General features: G+C 38.4%; 1 long non-coding RNA gene across 1 annotated transcript; it reads left to right on the plus strand.

Moving 5' to 3' along the window:
• Window positions 1-6,608: 6,608 nt before the first annotated feature.
• On the plus strand, window positions 6,609-17,779 carry LOC147557172 (uncharacterized). Its single transcript, XR_015233882.1, has 4 exons — window positions 6,609-6,821; window positions 16,864-16,940; window positions 17,179-17,488; window positions 17,578-17,779. It is a non-coding gene; the product is annotated as an uncharacterized LOC147557172 (long non-coding RNA).
• Window positions 17,780-19,017: the final 1,238 nt, after the last annotated feature.

Below are 19,017 nucleotides of genomic sequence, written 5' to 3' on the forward strand. Positions count from 1 at the left end.
GGCTCGAGAAAGCCCGGGTCAATTTCGGAAAAATATTGGTTCGATTCTTAATGATTTCATAAATCAATTTAAAGAGAAATCCGTTTTGGCCTTCTGGATGGCCCGGATTGATTTTTGGAATTATTTGGTTGGAATCGGAAGAAATTTTGGCAAAAACTCCCACTCGAATGATGGTCCCTTTTTGTGGTCCGAAAAGCCTCGAAAAAGCCCGGGTCAAGTCCTAGACAAGTCCCGGCCCAAGCCCACAAAAGGGCTCGGACAAGGTCCGGACATAGCACGGCCCATAGGGCCGGCATGTCCTGGCCGAGGCCTACCAAGGCCTGGTCTCGTCCTGGCCCGGATCCAGGACGCTAGTCCATGCACCGGACGCGTCCTACACGTGTCTGGTGCTGGACCGGACCAGCACTAGGTGTCTCGGACTAGTCCGAGACACCCAGAACCTCCCAGACGCGCCTCCAAGACGCGTCTGGTCGAGTGCTCTGGACGCGTCCTAGACGCGTCCAGGAAGCTCCCTCGCAGTTGCTGGTCGCGTCTCCAAGACGCGTCCCAACAGCTGCTCTAGACGCGTCTCCAAGACGCGTCCAGAAGATTCTGTTGCAGCTGCTGGTCGCGTCTCAGCAGCCGCTCTGGACGCGTCCAGAGGACGCATCCAGGAGCTTCTGACCGGCCAGGAAGCTTCCTGGCCGGACACTAGGGTTTCTCAAAAAAAAAACCCTAGTTCCCAATTTTTTTTTTCTTATGCAACTCTAAGTTGCTATTTTCCAATTTTAAAGCTTTTCTAAAATTTTGAAATTCTTTTTAGAACACTTCTAAAATTTTTCAAAACTTTTAGAAACTTTTAAAATTTTCCAAATTTGTTTTGGGAGTTTCCTAAACTCAAAATAACTCCTTTTAGAACACTTCTAAAATTCCAAATTTTTGTTTTTCAAAAGTTTCCAAAACTTAAAAACAACTCTTAATCAAACCAATTTTGGATCTAAATCTAGGTTTTTGAAACTTTTTCAAATAACAATTTTGAAATCAATTTGAAAAATCTTTGAATCCAATTCAAAATTAATCAAATTTTATGTTTAAAACCATTTAAACATAACTATCAACTTAATCAAGCATAGATTAGTTTGAAATTCAATCAAATTGAGTCTTTTAAAACACTTTTAATCATCAATTTGATTCTCAATTTGAAATTCATTGAATCCCATTCAATAATATCAAATTGTGAGTTTAAATAATTTTAAAACACTTTTAAAATACTTTTATAAACTTAATTTATCAAACTATCAATCATATCTAATATGAACTAGTTCGATTCTTAGCAAAAACTAGTTCATTGCAAGAGGCTCTGACGCCACTGTAGGGATTTAAACCCTTATACTAGTGTTTATAGCGGAAATAAGACATCTAATGTCTACACTAGTATTCCCAGGATCACATGCAAAACTAGTAATTAAACTAACGGAGATAGTAGATTACCTTAATCGCTTTTCCCTCGAACTAGTTGAATTGATTAAAGAAGACCAAGAGCTTCAAGTGTAGCTCCTCTACTTAGGACACGAGTAATCAACTTGATCTCCCACCTTGTTGTATAGCTAGCACACCAATGGTGGTTGGAAAGAAGAACACCTTCTTCTTTGACTAGATAGATAGTAATGGGAATTAGCTCACTTTCTCCTCTCTACTTGATGTGATAGAGTAAGAAGGCTTAGAGAGAAATTCCACACCTTATTCTCTGCCCTAAGAGTGTTTATATAGAACCCTAATAAGAATCCACCTCCTTTTAGGTTTCCTAAAACACCCTTTAGAATAAGATTTAGGGAAATAGTCGAAAATAGCAACTATTGGTATTTTCTCAATTCCCTAAGGAAATGACGTCCAAACCCAGCCAAAATTGGCAGATTTAATTTTGATAACATAAGTAAACGTCCCTCCAAAAATCAGCCCAATCCGAGCCCTAGAAGTGCCCGAATCGGCTAAGGCCCAAAAACCCTGTTTTTGGCCTTTTTGTACTATCTTTGCCTAATTCCTTTTTAGGCCTATGAGATATGTTTATGGGACACTCCCATGATTATATCTCACTCCCACTAGTCATATCCTAAATCAATTTGACACTCTTATGTGTAACCCGTTGTAGGATCCGATCGAAGTTAGCCGCGAATTACTTCGTAATTCGACGATCGTAGTTGGTCTCTAGCTACAACTCTACGATCCCTAAATCAATCGGACTTGATGATCTTCCACATCAATTGTCCTATCCGACAAATTGTTCACATTTTCACCTTGGTCGAAGGACATCTCCTTCAACTCCTTCATACCCAATGCGCACCAAATCGTACTGAGCATTACTGCACTAAGCTCGCACACGACTCACCGTGCCATTCTTGATTCATCTCATCTCTGCACTTGTCCTTACTTCTAAAGGACTCAAGCATATACGGTACCTTCTTGCCAACCAAGTCACACTGAACTCTTGTCACTGAGCTTGCACATGACTTCTTGTGTCAATACGGTTCCGTCTCATATCTCCCATATGTCCTTCGTCTCAAAGGAACATAGACCCGAATATAGCTACCACCGTAGCATCCGTGCACACGGCCTATTCCTTCCATTGGAACTCTCGTTGCCTTATGCACCATGCATCCCTTAACAAGGTCCCCTTTTAGCACCATAGCTTCAGAGACTATATCATCTTGAATGCATCTCACTCTGAAAGCTCTCTTTCGGAATCATGCTCTCACGTAGCTCTTCATACACACTCCAGTATACGTCATACTATAGTGGGAGAATCACTAAGCTCTTCGTCACACTCTTCGAGCAGAGATACCATCTCTTGAACCTGCCATCCAGGCTCTAGAAGTATGCTTCCAAACATACCACATGTTCTTAGGCATATCTCCTTGTTTGTCTTCTCAAGCCATAGAAACACATCCATTTGCCACTATCACTAGGCTCTTGGGACATATCTCGTAAGCTATCAAGCTCAAAGTCCATCCATCACTCGGACCAGAGCAACATACTCGTATGCCTATCACATAGGCTATGTTACCAATTGTTAAATGGGTATCAGGATGTAATATATTTTCAACCTATACATCTTCATCCTGTATCTCAGGCTCTGACATCCATTTCTCGTTTAGGATCAGAGCACAATACTCTAGCCTGTCACTCAGGCTCTGATCACAATTCTCTTATGGGATCAGAACACAATTCATTAGCTTGCTCTTCAAGATCTGATACCATTTGTCAAACAGGTATCAGAGTGTAGCATATTTCTAGCCTGCACCTCTTCAGGCTCTGATACCAATTGTCAAATAGGTATCAGAGTGCTATACTTCTTGGCCTGTACACTTTCAGGCTCTGATACCAATTGTCACGGCCTTTTTGTCCCGTTAGGTCGACCCGGCATATTATGCTCAAAGACACGGGTCGATAGTGCGGAATATCATATCCTAACGTGTCGTGCGGCGTCATGTACTCCCTCCTAGTACATAACCAGCCTTCCCGAACATATTCGGAGCATCTCGACTATCAAGTCATCTTAGTTCACAACCAATAATGCGGCATGACAACAAAGTATCCCAACCTACGAGCATAGCTCGAGCCGTCCCGTATAACACTTCCTTGAGTCATAGACTCTCGCCCACTATAAAGGATACCAACATATGTGCGAAACACACCAAGCCGCATATGCGGATCTTGCCATCTAGTCTCAAGCATCCGGCACCTATCATCTCGGCTTACCATCCGGACATTGGGCATAGGAGCATCCATCTCTAATAAGCTACCTCATGCCCAACATAGCACATCAAGGCTTGGCCCCTTGAATAGCTCAATCCTCCTTATGGAATATGCTAGCACGACGCACGCCTCGCCATGGCATGAGAACATGTAACACGTCTTCCAAAGGACCCCGCAGTAACCTATCTCCAGGTACTGTCCCGAGCCATTTCCTATGACAAGGGAACCCGTGCAATATGCTTCTCTCGCATACGTTAGACCGGCCTCATGGGTTGCGCCACGAGGATGCTCACTTTCGTGCATACCATGCTAAGATGGGCGAGCTCCCATCCACGAGGTCTTGGCATATGCTGGATGCATATGAGGAAGGGAGACCACCCCCTCCTATAGTAGCAAAGTTCTTGTTTAGCCTATTTCCACAAGGAAACATCAATCTTTCAACCAAGCATACTCGCTCTTGGCAAGACATGAATGCACCTCCGTGCATGGCTCAAGAAGCTTCTGGCCCCAACGACCTCGTCTTTGGCCCTCCGGCCTATATGCTCGTACGTGCTCTCCTAGCACTCGTCACGTCATATGCATGCTCAAGAATATGCACGTGACACTAGGACAAGCCATCTTGTACTTCTCAAGAAGGTACTTAGATATCTGAAAGGCACAACAATTGGGGCTGGTATTGAGATTAAAAGAGGAAACTTGTCTGTGTTAAGAGGATATTCAAATTCTTATTGGGGAGGATGTCCTGACACTGGTAGATCCACCAATGGCTATTGTATATTTCTGGGTTCTACTTTGATTTCTTGGTCTTCAAAGAAGTAGGCAACAGTTTCTAGATCTTCCACAGAAGCTGAGAATCGTGCTCTCTCTCTCTAGCAACTTCTGAGCTGTTGTGGGTATCCTATTTACTTGAAGAACTTGGTGTTTCGGTCATCACTCCTATGGCTTTATCTTGTGATAATATGTGAGCCAAATACCTTGCTTCAAATCCAGTGTTCCATGCTCGCACAAAGCACATCGAAATTGATTATCATTTTCTTAGGGACTTAGTGTTGAGTTCCACATTGGAGATTTGCTTCGTGACTTCTGAAGAGAATTTGGCTGATATTTTTACCAAGGGCATTTTGTACTCTCAGTTTGACTATATTAGAAGCAAACTAATGCTTCTTCCCTTGCTGAATCATTAGTTTGAGGGGGGCTGTGAGAGTGTACAGAGTTAGAGAGATGATTGAGGAGAATGAGATGAGAGTGATGAAGCTAACAGATTTACCTAACATCATAAGGATGTAGGCACTCTTGGTTATACGAGAAAGCACTCATATGTTCAAGAGAAGAGGCACATCAGTTGGGTGTAGTTAGTAGGAATATTGGCAGAGCCGGCCCTGGCCCAAAGCGAGCAAAGCCTCGCTTTGGGCCACCAAATTTTGGGGGCCACAACTCGTTGGGGCGCCTATAAAGTTTCTTAAATGTTATCTGTCTCAATAATGACCCAGTTTCTAACAAAAGCTACCGTGTTGCAACTGGGCCCTTTTGCTCCCTCATTTGTTTTCTCAACATGTGGCCCACCCTTATTACATTATGATGTACGAAGACTTACTACCTATTTTTTTCTCTAACATGTGCCGGCCACATCTCTCTCTCTCTTCATTCCTTCTCCACCACTCCACTTCCCATCTCTCCGTCTTCGTTCCTTCTCCAAGTCCCCAATTTTCTTTAAGAGAAAATGACTATTTGGGTTCAAAATATTATCATAATAACCAAAAAAAACCATCATATTTTCTTATTAACCAAAAGTTGTCATAATATTATTGGTAATGATACATAAAGTTTGGAATAATATGAGATATTATCAATCAGGTCATTTTCAATTTTTTTAGTTACCAAAATACCCTTAACTTTAAAACACTCTTTCTCCCTAAAAAAAAAAGTCGAGAACCATCCTAGGATTTGTTCTTCTTCTTCTTCCTTACTTCTCTTTCCGAACCGATGGTGTAATCGCCGGTAAAGTCTCTGGTCGTAAACGGGAACAACCTCATCAACGTAGAGCTTCCGCCATTAAAGTAAGTCTAATGGGCTTTCATTCGAACAACAATCACAACAAAAGGAAATCAAAAAAGCTTACAAGGAAAGAATGACTGAGTTGAAAGAAGAAATTAGGTCAAATAAGATTTGACAAGAGTATGAAGAGAGAAGAAAGATAACATTTGAAATCAGGTACTAAGCTTCAGGAGATTACAAACCCTAAAACTTTGAAGAAACTTGCTAAATCCAAACAGAGGAAGCTTCATAAGGTTATTCCTGATAATTTGGTTAAGTAAAATTAGGTCAGCTTTAATTGAAACTTTATTTTCATCTTTAATTTTGCCCTGATTGAATGATTATTTTGAAATTTAATGTTTTGATTTATGTTAAATTTAGAGAAACTTGTGTGTTCTTTAGTAGTTCTATTTGCAGATTATTTTGAGTAATTGTTATCCGAATGGTTAAAGTTAGGTGCTTTATGTTTAGCCCTAAAACTTGTAATATTGGTAATTGATAGTTGTTGCATTTAGAATCGGATTTCAGAAATTCCACTGAAACCCTAAATGACTGTTTGCCTGATGAATCCAGTCAATGCATTCATGTATGATCATGGTTATGTTTTTCCATTATGAATTCACTCATAGTCATGGATAAACCCTAAACCCTCACTTAGTTTACTACCTGGTAAAGTAGTTTGAATTTTCATTACAACTCAGGTATACTTTAAATTAGTTTTTGAATGTTGGATGAAATAGTCTGGTAACAATTGCTTATCAAGTGATCGTTACCTAGATGTTGCAATTGGGTGAGTGTCATGCAAAAATTCCTTCTCAGTAAATTGAGATCGCTCTGTGCTAAATTTGCTTTTCTAATTGAGATCTCTCTGTGCTAAAGTTGCTGAAACAACTCCACTTCATTGCTTCTAATTTTAAACACTGTGCTTTAGTGGGAATAGATTGTTGGAAGCATATGGGCAGATAAAGTTGGCGGTAAGCTGGTCCTGGGGTTTGGGGCGGTGTGGTGGTCACTTGCGACTATTTTAACACCTGTAGGCTACAGCTGCAAGCTTGGTCTGCCTTTCTTACTAATGATGTGTGCTTTTATGGGAATTGGTGAGGTTGGCTTCTTCCTATCTTTCTTGTTCTGGTTTGGGTATATTAATGGTCAGAGGTTTTAACAAAATCATCTGGCATAATCAAGTTATTTTTTCATCTAATTCTACCTGTGAAGGACTTTCCTGCAGATATGGAAGTTGGTTATTAGTTTCTTTTCTATTATTCTTCACACTATTCCTATAAGCTGCCACCATATTGATTGCTACTTGTACACAGATGTAGGTGATGGGTGGAGTTGCTAGATCCTAGTTCTGAAGTAACAGAAACCGACAGTCATAAAACATGAATATGTGATTTAGCTTATCTTGCTTAAAAAGTATAAGATGCAAATTAGTCCACTGCTATGTTTGCTTTCTGATGGGCCTAGAAAGTTTCCTAAATAGGTCTACACCCGCAAGTGCACGGGTGTCAAGTTGTAAAATTCCGGTAAGACCGGTTCGTTCCTCAGAGACTAAGTCGAATTTCTATTCTAATCTTAAAACTATTAGGTTTTCAAAAAAAAAATGGTTTGATTGATAATATTTTTCTTCAAATAATAAAAAGATAAACAATAATTGAAATTGAAATAATATTAAAGTTGATAAAATTCAGATAAAGGGAACCTAGGGTTTTTCGAATCCGTTCTCATAATAATTCTAACAATGGTTCATTATGATGTAATTAGCATATTCTTTATATAACTCAGATTTTTGGTCCATGAATGGTCAAAAATCCGGAATATTTTATCATGAAAATCAATAAAAAATTATTAACAAATCATATATAAAATTAAGTACGAAGAACTTCATCTAAAACCCTAGATAAATGATTAGTTACTCATAGACATTATATCAAAATATATTGGAAAATAAAGTAAAGAGAGGGAGAAGAAAACTTAACTTTTTTCGCTATTTTAAAACCAAACAGGACCTTAGGGAAAGGATTTCCTGTTGATTTTCCACTGTTCTGCCAAACACACCCTCTGGGAAAACGATTTTCTCGTCTTCCCGGAATTATTTTCCCTGTGAGAAAATTATTTTCTCACCTATTTTCTCGTCTTCTCCAATCAATTTCTCTAACTTTCTTCACCCTACTGTTTCTATTTCTCTCTCTCTCTCTCTATTAGAACTTTCTGTATTATCTTTCTCACTAAGAATACAGTAAATCAATAACAATAAATAACCAAAATCCGAGAACTTCTTTTTTTTCTTTCTTTGTTTTGTAATTTCTCTCTCTACACAATCTCTCCACAACTCCCTGTTTCTATCTCTCTCTGTAACCTCTTTCTCTCTCACTAAGAAAAAAATTACATAAAAGAAAAAAAACAAGAAAAAGAAAAGGTGATGATGATGAGAAATCTGTCTCTGTTTCTTTCTCTCTCTTAAACCCTGGTTTCTGTCTAATCTTTCTTCAACTTTTTCTCTCTGTCACTAAAAGAAAAGGAGATGAAGATGAAAGATGGATGATGTTGATCTCGGTCTCTCTCTCTCTAACCTCTGTTTTCTGGCCGTCGGTTTCTCTCTCTAAAATTCTTTCTCTGTTATGTTTTAGCCGTGGAGAGATGCCTCTTCTGTTTCGAGCTCTCTGTTCTTATAGCCGAGAATAAAACGTCCCAACTCCTCTTTCCACCATTTCTTTCCTTCCCGGTTAAACAACAAATTTCCTTCCATTCTCGGTTTCATCTTTATCTCACTTTCCTTCTTCAGCCTCTTATCTTCTTTCCATTTCTTCTCTTATCTTCTTTCCATTTCTGTTTCAATTTTGAAAATTCAAAATATCTCCTTTTCAAAACAGCTCTCGGTTATAAAAGGATGAAAGAAGATGATGACGTCAGCTGACGTCATCGAGTCGGGTTGGGCCGGGTCACGCGTACAGCTTGGTGTATCCCTGGACGTGACAGACAGTAGCCCGCGTATCCCCTGGTTCATTCGATTCCTTGCCGGATGCATGCCACGTGTCCCTCTTGACTTTTAGTATACCAAATTTGACCCGAACTTTGACTTGCTCTAATTTATTCATCCGGACTCCGATTTGACTTCCGTTTTCGCCTATGGGTTCGTCTTGGACTCTACTTTCCATCCGAGCACTAATACTGATCATGAGATCAGAATCACAAAATGACCAAAATACCCCTAGTCTGCATTTCTCCGACTTTTATCCGTTTTTCACCCTGAACTCCGTAAAAGACACCTGAGAAAGAAAATCAAGCAAATAATCAGAGTAACAGCTCGAATTGGACTAACTAACCGGAGTTAAGAGATTCAAATGAGACATTTTCACGTCTCATCAAACATCCCCAAACTTAGATTTTGCTAGTCCTCGAGCAAAACAGAAAAATACAACCAAGCCCAGTTCACCACTTTCGTAGGGAATCACGATTGCACTTAGCACGTGCAACAAGCCGTTAAACCTCTAGGTTACCCTAAAGGACGAGTTTTGTCTCGTGAGGGTTTGCAGTGAATCTACCCACAAAATTCAAAAATTTCAAAAATGCAGAAGGGTCTAAATATGGTATGGACTAAATATGTTATCCGGTAAGTTTTCGAAAGTTAATAGAGATGAGATCAAAGTTGACCAAACCATACAAAGGCTAAAAATCCCTTCACTAGTAATCAAGACCTAAAGTGCACATGACCAGCCAATATGAGTATCATTTCGGTTCCAAACAGACAAGACCTCGAGTACCTTCTCAATACATTTCGCCTCGACTGCTGCCTTACGGTCATACACTCAAAAATTAAAGCCACTCAGAAATGTTTCACTCAATGTGCGAGTATGAGCATGAAGAAAAACTCAACACATTACAAAAGACGGACTAAATTTTTGGTAAACGACTGATCTCATAGAAAGGAAACAACCACTAATACAGAATGGGGAAGTTAACCAACTCTTCTCACCCGATCAACTATCTAACAATGCTTCCTAAAGGTCAATAGACTATAATGATGATGTGACTAGAACTCCTGAGAACTCGACGTCTTCAAATCTTCAAGAATTACTTCCAGGGATAAACACTTAAACAAAACTACATAAACATTTTCTTTTTTCTTTTTTTTTTTCTTTTTCTATTTCTTTTCTCTTTTTTTTTTTTTTTTTTTTTTTTTATATCACGAAACTCAAAATACACATCTTACTTTCTCAACAATTTCCTTGGGTATAATTTTCTCCACTTTGCTTCATGTCTAATTCTCAGGGTTCTAAATGATGGATGAGATCTATTTTCCTCTAGTTGACATTGCTTTCAAGTTTCTCAGACTACAAGAGAAGGGTTTACTTCCTGACGACATCCCTAATGGTTGTAAAATTTGAACTCCAGAGATCAAATGAGTTTTAATGAATATTGCGAGGTTGAGTAGCTCTTCACTCTACTCGGAATTAGCTCAGAAGAGATCACTCAAAACAACAAGAAAGGCTCAGAATCTCACATAGGTTAAGTCTCCACTAATGATCGATTAAGTTCTCTCAGAAAAGTCTACTCTTCACCTATCTAACACTCACATGGCTAGTGCACAGACAACTTCAAGACTCGAAATTCATGGAAAAACCTTTAGCAAACGGATAGTCTGACAAACTAGACTCTATAACTATTAACAAGCAAAAACAACTAGACTGACATTTTCAATCCAAAAATTAAAATTTTGAACCCTTTTGAATTTTTGAAATAAGGACTAAAAATTCAATCCCCTATCCCCAAACTTAAACCGAACATTGTCCTCAATGTTCTGAAGACTATGCAGAAATAATAGGATGTAAGGAAAGATGTTACCAGATTCGGAAGTCCTATGCATGGGTTGCCTCCCAGAAAGCGCTAAGTTTAACGTCTTCAGCCAGACGATATAGATGATTCAACAATCCTTAAGTAGCATCTCCATAAACCAATAGGCGGAACATCTGAGGATCTACCCAAGACACGAAGTGATTAGTGAATGATAGTCTCACACTTGTGCAAATATGTTGCAGTACCCGTGAGACTATCATGATCAGGTAAGAATCCCCAAACTTAGACGACAATAAAGTCGTTAAGTTTGGCCATGGACTAGAAAGAGTATAGTCCTCGTAGAAAGGATCTAGGTATGGAGGAGAAACCAAGTGAGAGATTGCACAAACTTCCCAACATGCTCCCGATGGACACGATGCAAGAGGATCTTGAGGACTATCAAAGACGTCTATACTTAGACTAGCGGTTTCCAAAACAGGTATGTTGGGTACTTCCAAAGGAATAACCCGACTTCCTGACTCAAATTCCCTAGAAATTGGTTCAGATAAACCTTCTGTGATCTCTTTTATCATGATGTAATCAGGGTCCTTGAAGAATTCTGGATCTTCATCCAAGTCGAACGAGTCATCACTTTCATTTAATAGATTGAGCACCCATGACTCATCATCTTCGTTTCTGGAAAGACTTTCGTGTTTATCAATAAGATTATCGATAAAACGAGGTGTTGATATCGAATTTGACATGACCTCGACTTCTCCCTCCTCTAGAAGTGGCTCCAAAGTTTCGTCAAGACTAACAATTGACTCATACGATGGAAGTGGTGACTCTAAGGCTGGCAAACTAATCGACTCAGATACTAATAAGGAAGTAGACTCTGATATGTTATCTATCTCATTAATACTACCTTCCTCATCTAAACATAAAAGTGCCAATAGAGTTTCTAAAGGATCCTCGGATAAAGTCTCAGGTAAAGAATCCTGAACGAACATATCTATGAGGTTCATCTCACTAAAATCATTAACATCATCAGGGAAAAGTCCAGCCTTAAAGATGTTCATCTCTACAGTCATGTTTCCAAAAGATAATTTTATAATTCCACTCCTACAGGATATGACAGCATCAGATGTAGCTAAGAATGGTCGTCCTAAAATGACGGGAATTTGGTTTTGGGTATCACTAACTGGTTCAGTATCTAAGATGATGAAATCTACCGGAAAGATGAATTCACCAACTTTTATCAAAACATCTTCCACTATCCCACGTGGACGCCTAACAGACCGATCTGCCAACTGGAGAACTATAGAAGTGGGTTTTATTTCTCCTAACCCTAACTGTAAGTAAACCGAGTAAGGAAGTAGGTTAACACTGGCACCTAGATCTAACAATGCTCGTTCGATCTCATGTTCCCCTATGGTGCATGGTAAGGTAGGGCTTCCTGGGTCTTTATACTTAGTTGGAAGGGTTTGCTGGAGAATAGAGCTGACTTGATTAGTCAAGAAGACTTTCTTATGCACATTCATCTTACGCTTCCTAGTACATAGGTCTTTAAGGAACTTAGCGTAAGCTGGGATTTGTTTAATAGCATCTAGTAATGGAATGTTAATTCTAACCTGTTTGAACATTTCCATTATCTCCTCAAACTGAGTCTTCTTCTTTAGTTCTACCAAACGCTGAGGATATGGGGCTCTAGGAACATACGGCTCAGGTACAATGGGTGGGTTTTCAGACTCAGAAGCCTTCTCAGGCTTTTTACTAGGGATACTAGTTGGTAAGGTGGGTGGTTCAGAGTTTGGTTCACTATCCTCGGGAACTCCTACCTTATTGTCTATTACCCTACCACTTCTAAGGGTGGTGATTGCATTGGCCTGGTCCATTGACTGTTTACCCTTCGGGTTTGGCTCTGGTTGACTAGGAAACATACCCTGATCTCTTTGCCTAAGGGCTTCTACCTCGGTTTTTAGACTAGAAATTTCCTTGGCGGTTTGTTGCATAAATTTAAGCATGGTTTCCTCTAAAGATCCCTGAGGAGTATTTTGGGTATTAGGCTGACCCTGATTTTGAGCATAAGGATTCCTAGGAGCATTAAACCCAGGAGGGTTCATGGAGCTACTAACCTGACCCTGATCTTGACCCTTGGACCAAGCAAAATTGGGGTGATTTCTCCAACCCGGATTATAAGTGTTCGAGTAAGGATCATATTTCTGACGGTAATCTTGCCTAGAGTTTAGGTAAAGAGCATTAGCTTGCTCTTTTTCGTCAGAAACAAAGAATAGGGTACACTTATTCCCTGTATGAGATGGGTCTCCACAGACGGAGCATGGATAAGAGATGAATTCATTTCCAACACTCATGGCCTGAGTGGGATCCTCCCTAACTGCTTTAGGCTGACCAAGCTCTAGGGCTTCTATCCTTCTCGTCATGGCGGCAAGTTTAAGTTCGGAGTCATCAACTCTATAAATGCCACCTTTATTCGGAGTAGGGTTTGCCCTAGTAGGAGGTCCTCTAGAAGTTTCCCATTGATGGGATTTCTCAGCTAAATCTTCTAGAAATGTCATGCAGTCATCGACGGATTTATAAGTAAATCCGCCACCACAGAATGACTCTACCATGGATGTAGTGGGATAGTCTAGTCCGTCATAGAGAAATTGGACTAGTCTGCTCTTTTCATAACCATGGTGTGGACACTGTAGTTCCAGTTCTTTAAATCTCTCAAGATATTTGTAGAGAGACTCTCCTTCTTGTTGCACAAAATTATTAAGCCTTTGCCTTAAAGCGGTGGTTTTGTGCTTGGGAAAGAATTTCAGAAGGAATAAACTGGTTAATTCTTCCCATGTGGTGATGGAATGAGGTTGTAAGGCATACAACCAAGATTTTGCTTTCTCTCTCAAAGAGAAAGGGAACAACCTAAGCTTCACTATTTCATCAGACATATTAGGGAATCTTATAGTCCCACAGATTTCTTCAAAATCCCTAACATGGTGGTAGGGATTCTCGTTCTCAACTCCACGAAAGAGTGGGAGCATCTGGATAATGCTCGGTTTTAACTCGAAGTGAGCCGTGGAGTGGGGTAACTGTATGCATGATGGTTGACATGTTCTAGTAGGGTTCATATAATCCCTGAGTGTCATAGGTGGATTTCCATTCCTGGCTTGGTTTAGATTTTCACCCATAGTGTCACTCAAAGAGAGATTGGCTAGAAGATTACTTAGATGAGTTTCTCTACTAATGAAACGACCTCTCTTATCACGATATCTATCGGGCATAAACTAGAGCCCAATGACCAAGGATATTCTCAAAAACTTATTTTTTTTTTTTTTTTTTTTTTTTAAAACGAAAACCGAGGAATCACTACGAAGACCCTAGAGGAAAGCAAACACAATCAGTCTGACTCTACCAAGCAACCTAAACAGAATCTAGACGAAAGACAAGTTGGTCAGATTTCCCTTAAAAATCTAGACAGCTCCTACTTCGTTACAAAACTTGAACTATAATGTTTATGAGGGTTATTCCGTCCAAGTACTACGATCAAACAACTCTTGGAGACGACCAACGATAAACGTTGTGATAGCCGTCCAACCTGGTAACGTTTCCTCTTCTCGAGGCGACCTTATAAAGAGTTGAATGAACTTTCCCTTTAGGAATGCCCAAATAAAAATCAAGTCCCTGAATTGTTTCAAAGATCCTATGAGCTCGTCACCTTAGGGGCTGATGTCTAAATCAAATTTTAGATTTTAAGTGAAGTTTGGGATCGTGAATGTTGTTACCTATTTGGGCAAGAGAACGGTGATGAAATCCGTCTCCTATCTTTCAATTGGGTTATTGCCCTTACTAGAATGCTTACACTAAGCAATTCGATCAAAACAATTAAGCACACAAAACACGCAAATACCCACTGACAGGGGCTTCGTGGGTGATTAGAGAAATTACCTCCCGTTCCAGACGGGCGATGACCCTTGCAGACGATCCGGGCCACTCTCCCCTTGAGTGTTCCAACCCGAGGCTTCGATTTTGGTTTTCGGTTACAAATTATAAAGCCCTCCAATTTAGGGTCAAAACTTTAATACCAAAAATAAAAACTAGAAAGTCTAAAAGTCTCTCTCTCACCAAAAATAAAAAAATTACTAAAAATAAAATGTAAATCTTCCTTCTTGAGCTCCTCTTCTTGTTGCGCCTTTTCCTTCGCTCCTTAGCGTTCTACACACCAAAAATGGAAAAGCAAGTCAAAGTGTCCAAAAATAAAAACTTACCAAAAATAGAAATAAAATTAGATTCAATTCAAACTAAGTCCCCGGCAGCGGCGCCAAAAACTTGATGGGCCTAGAAAGTTTCCTAAATAGGTCTACACCCGCAAGTGCACGGGTGTCAAGTTGTAAAATTCCGGTAAGACCGGTTCGTTCCTCAGAGACTAAGTCGAATTTCTATTCTAATCTTAAAACTATTAGGTTTTCAAAAAAAAATGGTTTGATTGATAATATTTTTCTTCAAATAATAAAAAGATAAACAATAATTGAAATTGAAATAATATTAAAGTTGATAAAATTCAGATAAAGGGAACCTAGGGTTTTTCGAATCCGTTCTCATAATAATTCTAACAATGGTTCATTATGATGTAATTAGCATATTCTTTATATAACTCAGATTTTTGGTCCATGAATGGTCAAAAATCCGGAATATTTTATCATGAAAATCAATAAAAAATTATTAACAAATCATATATAAAATTAAGTACGAAGAACTTCATCTAAAACCCTAGATAAATGATTAGTTACTCATAGACATTATATCAAAATATATTGGAAAATAAAGTAAAGAGAGGGAGAAGAAAACTTAACTTTTTTCGCTATTTTAAAACCAAACAGGACCTTAGGGAAAGGATTTCCTGTTGATTTTCCACTGTTCTGCCAAACACACCCTCTGGGAAAACGATTTTCTCGTCTTCCCGGAATTATTTTCCCTGTGAGAAAATTATTTTCTCACCTATTTTCTCGTCTTCTCCAATCAATTTCTCTAACTTTCTTCACCCTACTGTTTCTATTTCTCTCTCTCTCTCTCTATTAGAACTTTCTGTATTATCTTTCTCACTAAGAATACAGTAAATCAATAACAATAAATAACCAAAATCCGAGAACTTCTTTTTTTTCTTTCTTTGTTTTGTAATTTCTCTCTCTACACAATCTCTCCACAACTCCCTGTTTCTATCTCTCTCTGTAACCTCTTTCTCTCTCACTAAGAAAAAAATTACATAAAAGAAAAAAAACAAGAAAAAGAAAAGGTGATGATGATGAGAAATCTGTCTCTGTTTCTTTCTCTCTCTTAAACCCTGGTTTCTGTCTAATCTTTCTTCAACTTTTTCTCTCTGTCACTAAAAGAAAAGGAGATGAAGATGAAAGATGGATGATGTTGATCTCGGTCTCTCTCTCTCTAACCTCTGTTTTCTGGCCGTCGGTTTCTCTCTCTAAAATTCTTTCTCTGTTATGTTTTAGCCGTGGAGAGATGCCTCTTCTGTTTCGAGCTCTCTGTTCTTATAGCCGAGAATAAAACGTCCCAACTCCTCTTTCCACCATTTCTTTCCTTCCCGGTTAAACAACAAATTTCCTTCCATTCTCGGTTTCATCTTTATCTCACTTTCCTTCTTCAGCCTCTTATCTTCTTTCCATTTCTTCTCTTATCTTCTTTCCATTTCTGTTTCAATTATGAAAATTCAAAATATCTCCTTTTCAAAACAGCTCTCGGTTATAAAAGGATGAAAGAAGATGATGACGTCAGCTGACGTCATCGAGTCGGGTTGGGCCGGGTCACGCGTACAGCTTGGTGTACCCCTGGACGTGACAGACAGTAGCCCGCGTATCCCCTGGTTCATTCGATTCCTTGCCGGATGCATGCCACGTGTCCCTCTTGACTTTTAGTATACCAAATTTGACCCGAACTTTGACTTGCTCTAATTTATTCATCCGGACTCCGATTTGACTTCCGTTTTCGCCTATGGGTTCGTCTTGGACTCTACTTTCCATCCGAGCACTAATACTGATCATGAGATCAGAATCACAAAATGACCAAAATACCCCTAGGCTGCATTTCTCCGACTTTTATCCGTTTTTCACCCTGAACTCCGTAAAAGACACCTGAGAAAGAAAATCAAGCAAATAATCAGAGTAACAACTCGAATTGGACTAACTAACCGGAGTTAAGAGATTCAAATGAGACATTTTCACGTCTCATCACTTTCCCCTCGCTATTTTGGAGTTTCGTATATCTCTTTCAATGTCATATCCATTAATCTCATTTTTTGGTTGTTTGCAGGAAGTATGTCGACATATATAAAGCTCCAATGAACTAACCTTCGAGCCTTCTCAAAATGGAACACGAGCTTCAATCAAGTGAGTATTGAATCATTATTCAGTCTCATTATTGATTTTTGTTATTGTTCATGAATGTGCTAGTAATTGTAAATTGAAATGATCAACTAAATATCCTATCTACTTCTCAAAAAAAAGAATCTTTTATTATTGATGAGTGATGTCAAATATGACTACAAAGGTAATTGTTTATGCGTCTATCTTAGTCTCGTCTATTCTAATTCGGCAGTGTCTAAAGTCTTTGAGTATGATGATGCAGAAATTCACAGTGCAAACTGAACAATGGAGGTAAATTGTTGATGCAGCAACAACTGTACTATCCGAAGTAGATATGAATGGGAGAGTTGCTGAGAGATGTGGGTCAATGAACAAACAACTCTTTGATGGTGGATATTCTGATTTCCACCCTTCACCATTAACGCACGATGATTTTGGTTACAGGTGTGGGTAGGTCCTCTATCTAAAAAGCGATCGGTAACCGATGTTCAGATACAGTTACCATCACAACCAAATGGGAAGTGCTAGGCCTTGATTCGAGATCTAGCTTTTCTGTGAGATCCCTATGGAAGGTGAGAATACTGTCAGAAAAGATAATTATAAAAAAAATAGATGAATTTGAAACTAACGGGTGGGTGTTGTATGATATGGTTGGTATCAGCGAGAAAATGTAGGTGAAAATGTGGTGGGAGCATTCAAAGGAGAAGCCGAATCTCATGATTGTAAGATTTACATCTTCACACCCTTAACAGATGTTACTCGTTCTGTTATTTAGTCGGGAAGTATATTGTGTATTGAAGTGTTACTGAATGTATAAATGTGATTATGGTTGTGACTTGCGTGAGATAAATAAAAACATCATTTCAGAATGTGTGAATTTATTTCGTATATTATTATTTCATGAATATATATGATTTTCTTCCTCATACAGGGCCATGGTTTTGTTACATGAAACATTGAGGGGGTGGGCGAAAACCACTCAATGCCTACTATGTTGGTCATCTCTTGTTTGCAACCTATATTTTGCAAACACATGTTTGCAGATCAGACTGTTGCAAACACGTTTGCAGATTAGACTGTTGCAAACACGTTTGCACAACAGACTGTTGCAAACACGTTTGCAGAAAAACGTGAAGGAAAAAAACGGCGTTTTTTTTAGGTTTTTTTTTTAAAAAAAAGTATTGAAAGTGGATCTTGTTAGAAAGCTAATGAAAAATCATTTCTAAATATACAATTTTTATAGAAATCCGACATCTCAAACAAAAGTTATATCGATTTAAAATTTAAAGAAAAATAAAATAATTTAGTTACACAAAATGACAAAAAATGGTATTTTGGTATTTGCACACTTTTTGACCTGAATAATAATTTTCAAATGTTTTGTGCTTTTCTACTCATTTTCAATATTATTTTGACCTTTCTAGAAATTACCTCTTTCTTTAAATCTATTTAAATACATACAACTATGTGTTTGTTATCATAGTTTGGACGGATATAAATAAAAGATATTTTCATATATGTAATTTAGACAAATGAAAAATATTTCTTTTTGTTTAGAGGGGAAGAGAATAAATTTCAATCTAATAGTTGATTTCTTAACTAAATTTAATCCATTGTGATTAATTTTATATCCTTAGATGGTATTTATCAACTAAAAAATGGGCTAATGTGACGAATCTATCTATTTTTGTGATAAAATTACAATTGAATCATTTAAATCTTAATTTTCTCATCCCACATTCCAACCATTATTATCATATTTAGTTTTATCGAGAAACCGAATAAGCCATATAAGGCTTTTGCTACTCATAGGGTACCTAAGCTACATATTTATGTGATACTCTTGAGAGTTCTGGTCTCTCATATTCAACTAATATCATAATTCTTGAATGTCTATGCAACTCAAAATCTAGTAAAGAAGTCTTCGAATCACTAACTCAAAACTTATTGTCGGATCCTACTTAACGAATATAGAGGTACTGTTTTTTTGTAAAATCAACTCTATATCTATTTTCGTACTTAAATGTGAATTTGAAAAACTTTTCTTACAAATTAAATGTTAGTTGCGGTTCAAACAAAAACTAAAACCATCATTTAAAAC

This window comes from Eschscholzia californica, unplaced genomic scaffold, assembly GCF_041429995.1.
Source record: "Eschscholzia californica isolate CP2 unplaced genomic scaffold, dmEscCali1.0.p SCAF_2, whole genome shotgun sequence".
Taxonomy (NCBI): Eukaryota; Viridiplantae; Streptophyta; class Magnoliopsida; order Ranunculales; family Papaveraceae; genus Eschscholzia; species Eschscholzia californica.